This window comes from Tupaia chinensis, unplaced genomic scaffold (genome assembly GCF_000334495.1).
Source record: "Tupaia chinensis unplaced genomic scaffold, TupChi_1.0 Scaffold145592_1, whole genome shotgun sequence".
NCBI lineage: Eukaryota > Metazoa > Chordata > Mammalia > Scandentia > Tupaiidae > Tupaia > Tupaia belangeri.
This window is the reverse complement of record NW_006205449.1, coordinates 760,068-767,870: the sequence shown is the minus strand read 5'-3', so window position 1 is coordinate 767,870 and position 7,803 is coordinate 760,068. Positions and strand designations below refer to the sequence as shown.

General features: G+C 44.3%; 1 long non-coding RNA gene across 2 annotated transcripts in view; it reads left to right on the top strand.

Moving 5' to 3' along the window:
• LOC102488118 (uncharacterized) overlaps positions 1–7,803 on the top strand; it is a 65,698-nt gene that overhangs the window by 56,155 nt on the left and 1,740 nt on the right. For both annotated transcript variants that reach the window (XR_337359.2, XR_001369720.2), the window contains exon 3: positions 7,337–7,511. This is a non-coding gene — a long non-coding RNA (uncharacterized LOC102488118). The remainder of the gene's footprint in view (positions 1–7,336; positions 7,512–7,803) is intronic.

Below are 7,803 nucleotides of genomic sequence, written 5' to 3'. Positions count from 1 at the left end.
AAAGAGTGAAGCCGAAGAGCAAAGCAGACATTCCCTTTACTAAAGTTTCAGATTTCTCTCTCTCTCTTTCTCTGGAGCTCTTTTGAAAACTGAGCAATAATGTGCTGATCTCTATACAATCTGATTTACCCTTAAGTTCTTTTTCTCTTGTGAAGAGAAAATCCATAATATGAAGGCCATGAGAGAGAAATACGGTCTTATTTATCGTGCGTCTCCTGTGTTCCTACATGACTTCAGATTCAGCTATAAAAAACAAAAGGGAAAGAAAGGCATTTTATTTTTTGGATAGAGGTAATCAAAGTCTTAGATTACAATTTAATGTCTATTTTTATCCAATGAACACATTTTATAATTTAAAATTCTTTGCAGACTTTTTGAGATTTTTAATTCAAGGATAATTATACTCACAAAATTGAGCACTGTTTGATATCAGGGATTTCTAGAAGAGGTAGGAGCCTTGGAATCCTTCTTGTAGCAGGAGGACTGAAGGCTGCAAACACAGTCACGTACAGTGGACTGGCTTCGAGGCCCTGCTTGCCTTGTGTGAAGGATGACAGGTGGAGAGGGAATATATGGGAACTGTGAAGTAAACTGTATTCGTGGTCCTCTTTACAAAGAATTAGCGCTGAAATCGTAGATCAGTCAATGTCCCCCTTAAAACCAGCAGTTGTGAGGCCACAGGGCAGAGAACAAAGAGCCGGCCTTGCAGCCTCAAGAGCGATTGTTGTTACATGGTAGGAGCAGCTACATGTCTTGTGGGTAAGTCACAAGTGATGATCCTTGGGAGATGAGACTGAGGCATGTCCGAAAAGTAAATTTACATGCATTGGAAACAGGTATTTCCCTTCCTCTAGCTCAAGGTAGCAGACAAAATCTGGAGACAGCCGAGGGACTGCCTGGGGCGGCTCGCCGACATGGTGGGTGACATTGTTGGCTAGCTCTGGCACACTGGGGCAGTAGCTAGAACTGCCAGTTTATCCTGGGTTTGCAACCTGAGATTATAAAAAGCTTTTATCAACACTAAAAATAATATTTAGCAGGCCTCATCGATCCTTCTTTAAATAAAGCACCTATTTTAGGTGAGGTTAGCAATTTTATTCATAGGATTAATTTCACCCCACAAACTGCTGTGCAGTGTCTGAGAAAAGCTCTTCTTACAAACTCAACACTAGGAAATAAGTCATAATCCCATCTGCTGCCTTCATTTCTTTCCACTCTCAGAAAGCATTCGGCAATACAAGGTCTCCTGCTGACTGAGACAGGTGGAAAGATATTAATAAATCACTAGCCAATATATAGATGAAGGTGAAAGTGGCTCTAAGAAATCAAGTCATTATACTTGTTGTGCTGCTGGGTGTTGAGTGACTAGTTTTTGGCATAGAACTTGGACCCAAGAGCATCAAACTTGCAAACATACCCCAAGGATTCCTAAGATTCCAGGTTCAGCACTGTTCTGACCCTTGACCTCTAACAAGTGAAGCCCAGGTTTCCCAGGAATGGACAAGAACACCTGAGAACAATTAGAAAGATTCTCAGTCTTCTTCTCAATACTAGAAAGGTATGTGTGCTTATAAGAGAGAGGGAGAGAGAGAGAAGGAGAGAGAGAGAGAGAGAGAGAAAGAAAGGAGAGAGAGAGTACCCTTTTATTATTATATATAATTACTATTTTAAGTTTTTGTTATATGGTATATACATTTGTCAGAGTTAGACAGAGAGAAAAAATGTGATAAATCACCCCCCCCCCCAGGGGATGGACATACAACAATCCCTTTTCTATTCTCCTGGGATTTGGGGCATATACATATATGCACCTGGCATGATTTTCAAGTCACCAGATCCAGGATTTGAACCACAGTGGACCATGTGGGAGTCCAGCACCTTAACCACCATGTCACCTGCTGCACTCCCCAGTGTTCTTATTCTGAGTTTCTACCACAGTTGAGAGTCGGCAACATTGTTATAAAGGAAGCAAGCCAAAAGGGAAGAAGGAAGGAAGCTGGTAAATTAAAAACAAAACTTTAAATAAAATACATTTGATACATTTGTTATATAAAACCCAAGTTGAGCAGCTTCTGTTGGGTTCTAAAGGAAAGGGAATCTCTGCATTGTATGCTCAGGGTATCTGGCTCTCTATGGCCTTTTCTGGCAGGATCTTTCTGGTTTGTGGGAGCGATGCTCTCTGACACTGTATGCTCTAGGCATTGGGCCACAACCTTCATGTTGTACCTGCCATCTGAGAAGGTTTGCGGCTCCAGAAATATCACTGAGTACGTGGGTATGTGGTTGCCCTTGTCGCTCTGACATGAAATAAACAACATGTCTTGGCCTTCATGAGCCTCGAATGTCCTAATGACCACAGTGAGTATTACTGTGGGTCCCAAAGACAGTGCTCTGAGGATTGGGTCCTAGGAACATCAACCATAGGTATATGGAACCCTCAATAGGAGGGAAATACCTCAACATACGTCAAAAATCCCTAGCACTCATTCTCTGATCAGCATCAGCTTTTCCCTCTTCTCTTTTCCTCACTGCTGTTTTCCTATCTAGAATATCCTGCTTTGCCTGCTTTTATTCAAATCTGGTTATTGGAATCCAATGCGGTCTCACCTTGTGGTTTGTATTGAGCCTGTCCTCTGCTCAGACTTCCTCTTCTGATGGGGAGAAACTTTGAGGCCAGCAAAGTCTGGGCTCCAGACCTGCCTGGTGATCCTGTTTGGTCTGTGCACCTCGGAACTCCATAGGAACCATCAGTGCAAGAAGTCCAAGAGGAAGCGCCAGCCCCCACCCCCCCATATTAGCTTCTGAAATCTCAGCCTATGTTAGGTATGTACCCGCCACTATCTCTCTCCACACTGAACCCAATCTGTTCCCAAGTCCTTCTGCTAATTCCAGATACCTTGGGCTTGTCTGTATGTTCTTCTAACGGTTTCCTTTGAAATTACCCACTTGAACTGGTGCTCTCTACCTTGCATCTGGAGATATGGAGAAGACACTTAACTATCACCCCATTCCTGATAATGCCCTGAAAATAATCCTCCATATTGTGGCTGATTTTTTTTTTTGGAGTTTATTTATTTATGTCTTTTTAGATACAAAAAGACACAAAGAGGCACCACAACAGGGTCTCTTTCCACAATTCATGTGAGCCTCAGTCAGCCAGGGTCACAGGTGTGTTCTTGCATACCTGGTGGGTCTAAGGAGGGTCTGGGATGTGAACCCAGGACCTTTTATGTGCCTTTAACATTGTGGCGTGTTGTATTACTGCTGCGCCACCATGACAGGTCTTGAATTATTCTCTTTAGAGTAGGCATCTAATGTCACTCATGTTCTTAAGCACTTTAATGACTTCCTGTTGCTCTCAGGATAAAGAAGTGCATAGAAGGCCATTTAAATCTGGCATTATCCACTTACCCCCCAATTTCTCTCCCTCTGTCCCCCACTCCTAACCCTCTTGTAATTTATATGCCAGCCAAACTGAATAGGATACCCTTTCCCGTTCCTAGACTGCGACAGGCTCCCCCTTGTCTCGGGATCTTTGAGTCCAACCTCGATTGTATTCTACTAATCCCAGGGGGACAGACACCTTGTCTGCTGGAATGCATCATTTGCCTTGTCCAGAACAGGGATGACTGCACTGTAGACACCTCAACTCAAGCAAATTTAACCTCACAGATGGACATTCAAGTAAGTGCTGTGCTCTTCACAGGGTTTACTTTGGAAACAGCAACAAGCAAACAAAACATAGCTATTTATTTTGTAAAGAATCAAACTTCTGGTTTAAACCTACTTAAGATGACAACTTCTAAGGTCTCCTGCCCACCCACATGCACACATGGGCATTATCTAGCATGGCTATGCTCATTGGTTCCCAAGATGGATTCAAGTTACTATTGATTATAGAAATAAATTGCTTTGCCAAAGGATAACACATTTCAATTTAAAGTTCTGCCAGGTGTGTGTGGTCATCAGAGAGAGCATGGGGGCAGGGTGGGAGGATGAGAAAGCACCCTCACCATGAGGCATGATCATGCTGCTGTCCCTTCTCCATCTCTGCCTCCTTTTCAGTCACACACACTCACATCCTTTTCCAGCATTGCCTCCTTTTCGGCCATTGATGCTCACATGCATGCTCACATGAATTTGGAGGTAAGTGGATCATGCCAGACTTAAATGGCCTTAAGTGTTTCTAAACCTCCAGGTCTGAGATTCAAACTACAAAAGTGGCCATGTGGGATCCAGGTGCCTTAACCACCATGCCATGGGCCAGCCCAGATGAAAATTTTCGAGCACTAGGGAAATGTAAAGAATGTGCCTTAGTCTTCACACAAGTATTTAATCTATGTAGAAATGGGTTCTTCCATTTACTGGGCAGTTGCCAGGCCCCGTGGTAGGTCCCGGGAGCACAGTAAGAATAAGGGTGGGAGGCGCCTATCCAGCTGGCCATTCTGACCCCAGCAGGGCAGAGACAGTCCACTGTGCTGAACATGCCTTGACACCCTGCTGCTGCCTGCTGCAAAGGAGCCACTCCGGTTATCAGAAGGAGAGAAGAGATGGCCTCAGGGAGGGAGGGTCCACTAGAGGAAGCCCCAGGTCACCACTGAGGCCCCAGGACTTTCCAGCGAACTGAAATGGCTAATGAGATCATCCACGTCCTCTGTGAGCTGTCTGCACTCACTCAAGCTGGACGGCGATTCGTATTTTGTTTCTGGACAGTTCTGGACAGTTAGAATCGAAGGTGGCTCAGGGATGTGGGCACTGGTGAGGACAGTCATGGGGTCCTGTTACTTTAGACTCTTAGGCCCCAGAAAGTTTTGAACTCTGCCTCTACCACTTAATCTGCTTTGGTATTTTGCATTCATTGTTCAGGGGTGGGTGATGCTAGCAGAAAAGGGGGAGGAAAATGTTAATCTTGACTTTTGACCCAAAGCTAGAATACAGAGAAGAATATGAATTGTTTAGGCTTTGAAAATGTGTGTGCTAAAACAGCCAATAAGAAAGAGCAAGCACCTGTTGTGTGTGTTAAAACAGCCAGTAAGAAAGAGGGAGCACCTGCTGTGTGTGTTAGAACAGCCAGTAAGAAAGAGGGAGCACCTGCTGCGTGTGTTAGAACAGCCAGTAAGAAAGAGCGAGCACCTGCTGTCTACACTATGAAGGCTCCCTGGGGCTTCCAGAATGGAGGAGCTGAACAGGGATAGGGCAGCACACAGATATGTAGGTCCCTGATGGGAACACTGTGCTCTGTGCTGGGGCCTGGACACATGCATAGAGGAGTAACCAGAAATCCCAGAATGGCCTGGGAAGACAGAGCATCTGCAGGCTCCTTTCCCAGACAAGACTTGTGGAGCATCAAAGACCCAAGGAGAGGGCAGACACAGGGACCTCAGGACAGGGACCTTAGCTGCCACCAGCACTCCCCGTGGCCATGCACTTCTCAGAGTGGTGGCAATTCTCTGTGTTCTCTGGGTCAAGGTAGAACTGAAATGGCTGATGAGAAGGCCGGAGGTTGCCTTCTGTGTACCAAGAAAGGAAAACCTCTTCTGTAAGAGCAAGAGTGAGACTGAAGGACCCCTGGTCCACTGAGGGGACCTCCAGTCAGATGGCACAGGACTGTCTCTGCCCTGCTGGGGTCAGAATGGCCAGCTGGATAGGCGCCTCCCACCTGATACTCTGATTCTGTTCAGGGGAGAGAAGTACTCTGGCTTGGCTGGATGTGCACTTCAATCACCAGTCAGGGTAAGCCCCTGAGGTGGAATCGAGATTGTAAACACAAGCACTCATGCACATACGCACGCATGCACACATGCACACACAAGGGCAAAGTCTTCTCTTCTCCACCAGACTCCCACGTAACACCACCTCTTACAAATGGGTACGAATGCTTTGTGGTGTTCCTTTTCATTCAGTGGCACAGACAACAAGTCACTGGAAAAGTTTAATAGGCTTTAGTCACCCAACTGTTTGCCCACCTATTGAGGCAGCTAGATTGTCTGTCATCTGTTCGCAGCTTATCTCACTGCCCCGAGTAGCGCAGACCGCGCTTGCTGCTCTCTGAAGCTCTCTCGCATTGTTCGTAATAGCTGCATAATATTCTGTTTCATGCTGACACTACAGTTGGTTTAGCCCTTCCTCTACTGATGGGAATTTGGTAGTTTACAGAATTCACTGAGGGTAAGGCATTCATTCCATTTTATGACTCTATTATGATCTATTGAAGCCTCTCTTAATAGATATTTAGGCAGTATTTCCTATTACAAATAATACTCAAGCAACAAAATTGTACATATGTCTTTATGTGTTAATTTTTCAATATATTTTTAAAAGTGTTCTAAGGGTATTAACAATACCACATTGTATTAGATAATGCCGAATTGCCCCCAAAACGTCTGTACTAGTCAGCTGTTCTTGCCAGTGATTATGAAGCTACCTATTTCATTACACCTTCAACAGCACCTGATGCTAGCAATGTATGTTAATCAGATTTGTAAATAAAAAGTATTTTATTGTTCCTTCCTTACATATTCCTTTAATCAATAGTGTGGTTGAACATCTTCTCACAGATTTATTTGCCATTTCAACTTCTTTATGCATATGCTTTATTCCTCCAGGGAATTTGCTGCCATTTTCTTTTGATGAGTGAATTCCTCTGAATGTGGGATATTCATACTCAATCGGTTGTGAATGTTTCCCCTTCCTAGTCTTTCTATTGTTTTTAAATTTGGTCTAATCTGGTTTTACTTAGAAAAAAGTTTCTAATATTTTGTAGCCAAGTATGTCAGTCTCTTTTTCATTCTGTGCTCTCTCCCTGTAAGATAACTCTTGTTCCCAATGTTACAAATGTTCCCTGTATTTTCTTCCAATACTTTTGGTTCTTATTTATTGCTTTGAGGTTTTTGATTGTGGGAGGCTGCACACCAGCGAATATCGCCGGTTTCTCAGAAAGCAAACAATTACACAATGCCAAAAGCCATGATTGGCTTCCCTTCAAAACCTCACCTTCAAAACCATACTCCGATTAGCCACTAGAATCCCTCAGATTTGCATATCTGGCACCTCATGATTGGTCCACAAAGCAACCAATCATAACCCACCTTTTACAACCAATCACAGCCCACCAGCATGTATATAACCACGATTCCTGGCCCACAGTCTTCAGACAACCCTGAAGAGCCTGAAGAGTTGTAACACCATGTCGTCTCCGGACAACCTTGAAGACCCTGAAGAGTTGTAACACTATGTCATCTCCGTGCTGCCCACAATAAATGGACGACCCTGACACTGCGTCGTCTCCGTGTTGTAACATTGTGCCACTCATCCTGGCTCTCACTCCTTCCCTCAGGAAATCTGTTCGACTGTCCCCCGGGTCGAGACATGTGGCGCCCGAACAGGGACCCTGAGTATGAAAGATTCAGTGAAGAGCACCCAAGAAAGGACGGCAGAGAATCGTCCAGGAGGGGACAGCAGAGAATTGTCCCGAGAAAGGCCACAGAGGAGGACAGCAGAGAATCAAACCGGTAAGTAACAAAAGTCGCTTACTCATAAGTAATAAGGGTAATAATGGGACAAGTAATAAGGGTAATAATGGGACAAGAGCTTAGTCAGCATGAACAAGAGCTTAGTCAGCACAAACTATTCATTCAGGGCTTAAAAGAAGCCCTTGCCACTATGGTCGATCTAACCAAGGATTCTAAAATTGAAAAAGAACAGGGAGAGGATCTTATTTCCCTAGATAGTGAGGAAGAAGTTAAAAGCCCTGAAGGCGAGATAAAACACAAAAATCCAAAAAAACTAAAAAAGAAAAACAAC